We start from the raw sequence: 11,272 nt of genomic DNA, 5'->3' as shown, positions 1-11,272 counted from the left end.
GGCTAATCTTTTTTCTGGTTTTAATAGAGATACGGTATCATTCTTGTGCAGGCTGGTCTGGAACTCCTGAGAACTCAATGTTCCTCACTCTCTGGGCTCCCAGAATACCAGGATTGCACCAGTCAGGGGCTTCTATTTTCCATTCGAGCAGCTTGTAAGTCACTATGTCATGCTAATAAGTAAAATGCTGGACAACTGGAGAGTCAACACCTTTTCTTAGATTCCATATTAAAGTGAGTTCCAGGGAAAATTAGACAGATAGGCAGACATGACAAGTCATAAATATCAGAGAATTCATACATAGGTACTTCTGTGAACCCTGAACTGTAATTGATGGTTTGTTGAAAGCTCAGTTTGGACTAGACTATGAGTTACATATTTCAGAAGTTCCCCCACATTTCTGTGGGTTTTATCTTCTGAAGCCCTCACAGGTCCTCACAGGGAATTCTCAGGGCTCTGGCACGGTCAGGGAAAAAGAACCATCTTGAAATATGCCCCAGCACTCTGTTTTCAACAAGGCCTGCCTTCAAGAGAAACTATTTTATTTGAACCTACTGGGGTTTTGCCAGAGTCTCGAAACCTGGGGAAAGGGAAATATCCAACTCCAGCCCCTCTAGTTATCTGGTCCCACCTAAGAGCAGGGGACTAAGGGGCATCTGTGAAGGGCGCAGCCCAGGATCATAAGCTCACTAAAAGACTGGGACCTAATCATAGAAGGGAAGGATTTCTCCACTTCCTCCTCACTTTACAACCACATCACTAAGGTCCATCTCTTAGAGTTTCTTTTACTTAGTAAACCATGCCTGACTCTCAACAAAAAAATTACATAGTGTATTTCAAAACAAAAACACATTGTGAAAAGAAGACCAGGTTTAGATACAACAGAAGTGTTGGAATGATCGGACTTTAATTTTTAACACAATTATCATATGATTAAAGTTCTAAGGCGCTAACAAAAAACCTAGATAGCATGCAGATACATATGGGTAATGTTTTAATCTGTTCTCTGCTGCTGAGACAAAATACCACAGTCTGGGTAATTCATAAAAAAAAAGTTGTATTTGTCTCATGATCTGAACCCTGAGAAGTCCAATGTCAGAGGCCCACATCTGGTGAGGGCCCTTTTACTGCTTTATAACATGAAAGAAGGTATCAAATAATAGGAGAGAAAAAGAGGACATAGAGAGAGGGAAAAAGTAAACAAAATTCTCAAACTTCTTCAATAACAACACCCCTTACCCCTCAGGAGATAACAGTGTTCATCCATTCAGGAGGGCAGAACCCTCTGATCTAATCACCTTGAAAGGCCCCCACCTGTTGATATCATCACAGTTACAATTAAATTTTAACATTAATTTTGGAGAGGACGTTAAAGCCATAGCCAGTAATATAAACACAGAGATTAAGAGTTTAAGAAAGAATCAAAAAGAAATTTTAGAGATCAAACAAAAACACTGTAACAGAAATGAAGAATGCCTTCTCTGGATTAATTAGGAAATGGAACATGAGTGCAGAAAGAATCTCTGAGCTTGAGAAAATATCAATAAAAACATCCAATACTGAAGAGAAAAGAGGCTGAACAAAGAAAGAAACAACAGAACATTCAGGAACTGAGGAACATCTGCAAAGAGATACACATCCTGCCAAGGCCAGAAGAAGAAGAAGGAGGAGGAAAAGGGACAGAAGAAATAACTGATTTGAAGCAATGTTAATAGAGAATTTCACCCAAATTAATGTCAGAGGTCAAACCACAGATCCAGGAACCTCAAAGACCATGGAGCAAGATTGGTGCCAAAAGAAAATTCACCCGGCTATAACACGCTCAGGCTGCAGAAAGGCAAATAGAAAGAAAATATCTCGGAAGTCCCTGCAAATTAAAACAATGAGATAATACGACACATCTATTGAAATTCCCCAAAATGACAATACCAGATTCTGACAAGAATGTGGAGCAACAGAAGCTCTAGTTCATAGCTGGCAGGAATACAAAATAGTACAGCTGCTTTGAACTGCTCAGAACAGATACTACACTTGATCTTAGCCAACAGGCAGAGAAGCAATTGTACAGTCACTTTTATAAGATTGTTAAAAAGCCAAATACAGCCTTATACGTATCCTATTATAGTCTTCAGTATTTACCTAAATAAATAAATGTCCACTCAAAAATAGGCACTCAAGTATTGATATCAGCTGTACACATAGCTGCTGAGAATAAAAGCAATTGATAATGTCTCTCAGTTCATTAATGAACAACCAAACCATCCACACAATGGGATATTATTCTCAGATAAAAAAATGATGTATCAAGCCATGACAGTACTTGGAGGTACTTTTTCTTAAATTTATTTCAGGCTACTATGAGGGGACAAATGATTAGGTTACTTTGTTTGCATGTGTTAAGTAAAGTTCAAGTTATAGTTGAATCCTTCACCCAGGGAGTCAGCTGTACATCCTTACATTGTGCCCTTAGGTGACAGCTTACCAATCCTCCCACCTTCTTTCCTTTCCCCTCCTCTTCCATTTCCCCTTGAATTTAATTGTGTTTTTCTCTCCTGTGGGCATGTACTTGTTTATCTATTGATTTCATGCTAGTGTTAAGTATATTGGCTACTTGCTTTTCCGTTCTTGTGATACTTTACTAAGTTTTCCTACTCTACTCAAGTTAATATCAAGGCTGTAAAGTAGCATCTTTTCTATGGCTAAATATTATTCCATGGTGTACATATACCACAGTTTATTAATCCATTCATAGGTTAATGGACACTTGGGTTGATTCAATGTCTTGGTGACTGTGAATTGAGCTGCTATGAACATTCTAGTGCAAATGTCCTTATGGTAATTTTTTTTTCTTCTGGGTGGATACCTAGTAATGGGATTGAAGGATCAAATGGAAGTTTTACTTTTAGTTCTTTGAAGATTCTCCATACTTCTTTCCATAGAGGTTGTATTAGTTTACAAACCTACTAGCAGTATAAAAGTGTTCCCTTCTCTCCATATCCACACTAGCATCTGTAGCTTTGGCACTTTGTGATGTGGCCTATTCTCACCAGGGCTAGGGGCTATTTCAAGGTGGTTTTGATTTGCATTTCTCTTGTGATTAGGAACAATGAGCATTTTTTCATGTATTTGTTCACCATTCATCTGTCTCCTTCAGAGAAGGTTTTATTCATGTCTCTTGCCCACTTATAAATGGGATTGTTTACTCTTTTCTTGTTGGGTAGTTTCAGTGTTCTGTAGATTTTAGTTACTAGCCCTTTGTCAGATTCATAGCATGCAAATATCATCTCCCTTTCTGAAGGCCATCTGTGTGCTTTAACTATTGTACCCTTAGCTGTGCAGAAGCATTTCAGCTTGATCATGGAGGTACTTTCAATATTGCTATGAAAAAGAAAATTGCCTAAAAAGACTGTGTATTGTATAATTCTAACTATGTAACATTCTGTAAAAAGCAGAACTGTGATGAGGATAAGAAGATCACTGATTACCAGGATGTCAGTGAGTGGAGAGAGGGATAAGTAGAGCATAGAGGAATTTGAAAATCTTGAAACTATTCTCCATGGTACTGTAGTGATATATGTGGCATTGTGTACTTTTCAAAAGCATAAAACTTTAAAATTGAAAGAGTAACACCTACATAAAGTATGGACTTAGTTTCTAAGAATAAATAAATTAATTAAAAAAATTTTTCAGATATTTAAAATATAAGGAAAATGTGGCACATAACACATAAAATTCATAGTCAATAGAAACATTCACTGATATAACATGTATTAGAAATAGCAAGGAAATACTTTAGATGATGCAATTTTAGATATGTAAAAAAAGGAAATATTGAAAGTGTATTTGTGAGATATATATTTAAGAACAGACATAAAACCTTATAAAGTTCAAATGGAAATTGTATAATGAAAAACCAACATGTGTGTATAGTTATGCATACATTCTTTGTACATGTACACGAAATAATAAAAATAATAGACAGCACATCTTAGAGTTTTAATATGAATATGTATTTATAAAAATTGATAGAAAGTATTCAGATTGCAATAGAGAGACAAGTAGAATTAAAATATACTAAATAGAGAAGTGACAGCTATCTGAGGTATAACATCAAGGGAGCTCAGATTAAATGGAAATGCAAAACTGAGAGGAAGAGGGTAATGTGGCTTCAAATACTTGAATAAATAATAACTAAATTTTCTCCAAATTCTATTTTTAAAAACATGTATATTCAATATGCTCAAAAAATGCAAAGTTGGTGAATACAAAAAAGTGCCACACCTAGGCATATCATAGTCATTATTTGAAAGACCAAAATAAAATCTTAATACAAGTTAGAATAAAAAGACACATTACATCCATCAAAACAATGTTATGAATAATGACTGCTTTTTCAGCAGAATCAACGTAAGCCAAAAACAATGGAAGAATATTTTAAAATCCTGGGAAAAAATAGAAATAAAGCACACATCTGTGTCTAACAAAGAAGAAATAAAGAACTTTCAGAAAAATTAAAACTGAGAGAATTCAAAGCCTTTCAATCAGCACTACAGCACACACTGGTGGAAATGATGCCGGGAAATGGTGCCAAACAGAACATCAGATACTCAGGTATAGTTGGTCAATTTGCCACATTTAAAAAAAAGCAAAACTCAGATGCACCAAGATCAATTATATAATTAAATATTTAACTTATTTAAAAGTAAATTGATAGTTTAAACAATATAATAAAATAAAAGTGTGCTTACTTAGTGATAAAATACATAATTACAAGATTATAAAGTCCAAGTAAGGTTAAAGGTAAGCACTCTGAGTACAATTCCTATTATTCATATATAAAGTAGTAAAAGAATAATTTAAGTGAGGTGTGGTGGCTCTTGCCTATAATCTCAGCACTTTGTTAGGCTGAGGTAGAGGATTTCTTAAGGACTCTTTGACCCTATGAGTTTTGGGGTTACAGCGAGCTATTACTGTGCCACGGCATACCAACCCTGGATGACAGAGCAAGACTCTTGTCTCTTAATAATAATAATTCATGGTAAATAATGGTAAGCAAAAATTGCCTACTGTAATCCTCAGAGGAGTTTATTATGTTGAAACAAAGTTGCAAATGTAAAAGTCAACAAAATAAATTGAAATGCTATAATAAAAATAGTCGATCTAAATTGAGGGAAGAATGAATGGGAAAAAGACTGAGTAAAGAAGATATAAAAAACGTAAAAATCACATATTAAGATGGTGTACTTAAATTCAATGACAGAGATTATAAATCTGGATAAAATTACAAAACCAAACTGGAAAAAGTTTGCATGATGTGCATTTTAAATGCAAATATATTGATAGGTTAATAGTAAAGGACTTTTCATATCTTATGCAAACCTTACTTATAATAAAGGTTGTTTGTCTGTATTGACACCAGGAAAAAAAGTATATTTTAAAATAAGAGAGAAAGAAAGAACTTTTTTTTTTTTTTTGAGACAGAGCCTCAAGCTGTCCCTCTGGGTAGAGTGTTGTGGCATCACAGCTCACAGCAACCTCCAACTTCTGGGCTCAAGCGAGTCTCCTGCCTCAGCCTCCCAAGTAGCTGGGACCATAGGCATCTGCCACAACACCCTGCTATTTTTTGGTTGCAACCATCATTGTTGTTTGGCGGACCCAGGCTGGATTCAAACCTGCCACCTTAGGTGTACGTGGCTGGCACCTTAGCCACTTGAGCCACAGGCGCCAAGCCAGAAAGAACATTTTTAATAATATATGTTCATTATATATTTTGTAGGTCCATTCTACAAAAACCTTAGTCATCATAATATGTATGCACATAATAATAGTTTCCCTGCATATGAAGTAAAATTTATGAAAACTAAAAGTAAAAAAGACAAATCTAAATTGTAGTTGAAATAACATTGATTTCATAGCAACTGATAGAATGCATAAACAAATAAATCAATGAGTATATCAATGAACCTGACTTCACAAACATTTACAGAACACAGGTTTAAATTTTTTTTTAAGTGTTTAAGCTTTTTTCTTCTTGTGTTGAGTATACATGAGATGTTTATGAAGATAAATACTAAAGAATTTCAAAAAATTAAAACTTTATATACAAGGCATGTGTCACTGTATCATATAACTTTATATTTGAAATCAAGAACACGTGTGTGTGTATATATATATAAAGCACATAAAAATTTTGAAATTAAACAAGATTCTAAATAATTTATAAGTCTATAAAATGAATGAAGGAAATTCAGAATATATTTCACGCTGAATAACAATAAAATCACATTGCACCAGTTTTGTAAGTTGATGTATCAATATCATTAGGAGAAAATTTATTGCCTGAAATGACTGTATTAGAATAGAAGAATAATTTCAAATCATTGACAGAGCTTTCTTTTCAAGAACCTTGATTTAAAAAAGAAAATAATTATAAAATATATGATGATGAATATAAGCTAATGTTCTAGTTATTAATTGCTGCATGACAAACATTTCTAAAAATCGATTGCCTTTAAACAAATCTTTAGAACATCTGTTGATTCTATGTTTTCTGAGCTTACTTAAGCTTTTCCCCTTATTGTAGTTAGTGTATTTGCAGTCATAATTAACAGACTTGCCAAGGGGTCCTTCTCACTTTCTGGGTTTTTTCTTTAGTTGCAGGTGACAACTTTCTCCATCGGAGCACCTCAGACATCTTAGCTGGGGGTTCTTTGTACCAATTGTTCCAGACAATGTTCTCTGGGAAAAAGACCCTGAAACAAAGAATTACATGCTGGGAAATTCTGCTGGAGGGTAGTTGTGATAAACACATCGATGGGTGTAGAGAAAGAAAAATTGTTTTAGAGAAAAGCAAAAATATGATGCAATTACAATAACGGCCTCTACTGATCTTAGGAGGAGCTTCAGAACTAGGGCATTGGTTTGGGGTTGTCACAGTTATAGTAAAAAGGGCAAGAGACTTATATAACCTCATTAACCAGTTCTTTGATACAAACTCTCCTCCCACATAGGAGGTACTTGGACAAAGAGGTTATTTCACCCATGGACAATGTCCAGAGTGGGAATCAGCTTGACACTGCCAGATGCTAAGAGCAGGGACGGAAGAAATAAATGATGTTAATCTTAAAAGGGACGGGAAAGGAGATCACATGGTATAATACAGCTCCACTAGGATGTACACAACTATAATAAAAAGACAATCCAAAGTACAGTCAAAAGACTAGGGGAAAAGTTCACAGAAACTGTACAAATGGCCGCGTGTGGTGGCTCTTGCCAATTATCCTAGTACTCTGGGAAGCTGAGGCATGAGGATTGAGTGAGGTCAGGAGTTCAAGAACAGCTTGAGAAAGCAGATCCCGTCTTTGCTAAAAATAGAAAAAGTAGCTGGGCATTGTGGTGGGTGCCTGTAGTCCTAGCTACTTAGGAGGTTTGGACAAGAGGTTGTTTGAGCCCAAGAGTCTGAGGTTGCTGTGAGCTAGGATGCCACCCAGGGAGACTGAGTAAGACTCTGTCTCAAAACAAACAAACAAACAAACAAACAAAAAATACCTATACAAATGGCCAAAAATCACATAAATATGTACTTACTAGTCTTAACTTCAGGGAAATTCAAATTGAAATTATAATAATCTACTGTATCAAATAGAATTAAATGGGCTAAATTTTCCAAAACTGAGAACTCATTTGTTGGTAATTATTTGTAGGGAGCAGTACTCTCAGTATCCCTTAGTAGTAAGAGTGTAAAATGATGCAGTCACTTGGGACATTTATATGACAGTTATTTGTAAAGTTAAAAACACAACTATCTTATGAAAAATATTTTTCCCTGTGTAAAATATATGAAAGCATGAATTCGGAAATACTTGCCAACAAAGTCTGAAATTGGAAACAGCTCATTTGTTTATTAATAGGCAAGTAAACAAATACTGATGCATTTATGTAATGGAGCTATTCACAAATGTATTTTTAAATTAGTGACTGATACCTGAAGCAACATAGATAAATTGAAAGAAGGAATTCAGATATAAATGCTGCCTAGTATCTAAAATCATCATATGAAACTAAAAACACAAACAAAACAATATAGAGAGAAGGATAATGTGGTTTGGGGTTGCTTCTGGAGAAAATCTTGCTCAGAAATGTAAATATATATGTACACGTTCATATACATGTACATCCAGTCAGCAAAGTTATCCATAAAATTCGTGAAATTCTCTACATGACAATTACACTTAAAATTTAAGAAGAAAAGAAAACAAAAATATCTATAAAGGATTTTTGACATGTTTGTCATCTTGGATATGCACAACTAACTACGATGTATACTGGCATATTTACATATAAAATTATCCGTTAACTAACATTTCCTTCACATAAAGAATTGAGACATGGAGAATTAGGTGGGAATGTATATGAAACAAGATTGGGCATGCCCTTGAAGTTGGTGGTAGTTATTTATACTGTTCTTTCATAATTGCATTTATTTTAAAAATTTTCTAAAAGGAAGAATCAAAAACTTTACCCCCTTTGGACATAAATTTTATTGTCATCATATACTAATTATTTATATTTGTCCTCTACACCAAACACATTATAGAGAATATATGATGCATGACTTACATCCCATGTCTTAAATACCTCTAACCCCTGCAATTAGCCTTTCATTCTTCTCTGCATTCCACGTGCATCTGCCCTAAGACCAATACTGGCCTGGGCAAGACCAATACATCCTTAATCCTCAGAAGAATCCTTTTATCCAGGGAGGACTGTGGATTAAATTTTACCAAATTCCTACAGGTATTAATTTGCATTTGCCTTGAATTAGGACATATAAGACTACAAAACCACTTTAACAGTGGCCTTTCATATTTTAACTGTATTCCTTTAACTTCCCAGTAACAACTCCCTTGCCTTATTTCACCAAAAAGTTAAGAAGCTATTTCTTAACATCCTGGATTTAATATTTGCATGGAAATCTAGTTTACTATATTGTTCAATTAACCTGATGCCCACAAACATCTCAATTAATCTTACTTTAACTTATTTCTTTTTGAATTTTCTTCAACAGTATTTAATTCCTCAAACCAAAACCAGTCTGGAATCCCATACATTAAAAGGCCCATCAGATTCCCAATGTTTGCATTTTGTTTGATTTTGTTTTTCCAATCCCAGACATTTCTACCTCTTCTTTCCTGCAACCTGTAGATCTCTGAATGGGGTAAAGAATGGGTGATTGATAAAGATTTATTAAAATATATAGATACATTAAAATACATAGATATATTCATTTTATGCCACAGATATATAGAAACAGAGAGACTCAATTACTAACATTGCTATATTCGCAGATGTTATGTTTCCATCTATCATTTTATTTTGAGACAAACTATGGCAACAACATTCACATGGCAATGCTAACAATATAAATGCAAGCCACAGATCATGTGGGAGATAGAAATGTAGCTGTTTTTCTTTAATTAGATATGGCAAAAGCCCATCACTATGAAGTACCTAAATTTAGAATACAATTATCAATTCACTAAATGATCTTGAAAAAGGTGCTTGTCTAGAGACTAAAGACAGATGGACTTTTATGGATTTTAAAGAGCAGCTTAATTTTGCTAATAAAATGTAATAGGAAACAAAATGGGTTAGGTGAATTTCTTAGTGTCACTAATTAGGCATATGCTAGAGATACAATACTATAATTATTGTCAGGCCCAGAAAATTTCATTTACTTTTCCAATTTTCTGATAGTATTCATAAGCTACTTTATACCTTCATTTATGGTGTAAAAATATTTATAATCTGCATAATCTATTAATGACAAAATAAAGGTATTTACTTGAGCTCAAGAGGCCAATATATAGAATGGTGCCAAAAAACATATGCTCATTCATTATAAGAAAGGAAAAAGCTGTATTAAAATAGTAATACTCAATATATACTGAAAATTTTTGTTACCTTGTATATTGTATCTTCTATCTCTTATAACTTCAGAAGTCAAACCTGACTTGAGTATTACAAATTTAATATGGTTTTCCCTTTTTGAAAATGTGTATATATATATGTGTGTGTGTCTTATTTTTTATTTAGTTTTGCATAAATAAAATACTGTCAAATACTAGTCAATAGCACAGGTTTGGAGGTAAGAAAGGTTGGGTTATCAACTCTCAAAATGGGGTAAATCTCTTTTTCCTTGCCCTGGGAAACTGTGGGCACTAACTAGAGACCATTTGGGTTGTCACAACATGGATGTGGGTGGAGAGTGTGACTAGCATCAAGTGAGTAGAAGTGGGCCAGGGATTCTGAAAATACACAACCAGCTAACCACAGAAGCCACCCAGCCCTAGGATATCAATCGTGCTTAGATTTAGTGACCTTGAATTACTGCTCTGCTTCAAAGTGCTAAGGCTGCTCAATTTCATTAACACAGAAATTCCTCATCTGTGTGATCCAAGTAATGTTTTATTTTAAAGGGCAATTGTGAAGATTAAATAAATTTTCTTAAAGACAATAATTCAGTGTATGCACACAACAAAAACTCCTGACATCTGCTACTTGTTTTCTTTCTTAAACTCATTCTCATACATACGTGCCATGTACCTTGCTATGCTTCTGATTTCCACACCACTTTTCACAGCCAGGGACACACAAAAATGGGCATCGTTCTTATTGTTTACTTCTTCGAGTTCTCAAAAATCAGCCATCAAATAAAGCCCATTCTGCCTCTTGAAACCACCACCTCTTTTGCATCTTCAATACCACCTTCTTCCTTAAAATTATGAACGTTTCCTCACCTGGTTTCACCCTACACTTGTCTACTTCTAGTCTCAGGGCCCTCAACACTATTGCCACCACTGGCAAATTGCCACTTCAAACAAAGTGAAGTGTTTTAAAAAGCAAAATCAAATAAGAAAGAAATGCACTGAATGGAGATAGACCATACAGCTAAACCAGAAGGAAGATAGCAAAGTTGAATCTTGGAAACAGGTGTCTGTTACACTGAAAACACCCAAAATACGGCTTAGGAGTTGTGTGTAACTTTGACTCTTATGTAGGCTATAGAGAACTTGAAATAGCATCATTCCCATTCATATAACAACAGAAACACACATACACAAGAGAAACACTGGACAGTCTGAAAATTCACAATTTTTTTTTAATCCATTAAGGGACTGGAAAAAGACACTTCTAAATGGAGAAGTGATGCTGGTACTAGGTCACCTGGTAGTGATGTGGCTGAAGGCCTAGAATAAGAATTCAACAAAAA

General features: G+C 34.6%; 1 pseudogene; it reads right to left on the bottom strand.

Annotated features, from left to right (window-relative positions):
* Positions 1-1,941: 1,941 nt before the first annotated feature.
* LOC111725210 lies at positions 1,942-2,061 on the bottom strand (annotated as a pseudogene).
* Between the last annotated feature and the right edge of the window lie 9,211 nt (positions 2,062-11,272).

This window comes from Otolemur garnettii, unplaced genomic scaffold (assembly GCF_000181295.1).
Source record: "Otolemur garnettii isolate 467f Iridium unplaced genomic scaffold, OtoGar3 scaffold00033, whole genome shotgun sequence".
Lineage (NCBI taxonomy): Eukaryota > Metazoa > Chordata > Mammalia > Primates > Galagidae > Otolemur > Otolemur garnettii.
Note: the sequence above shows the minus strand (reverse complement) of the source record. Positions and strands in the feature narration are given on the sequence as shown.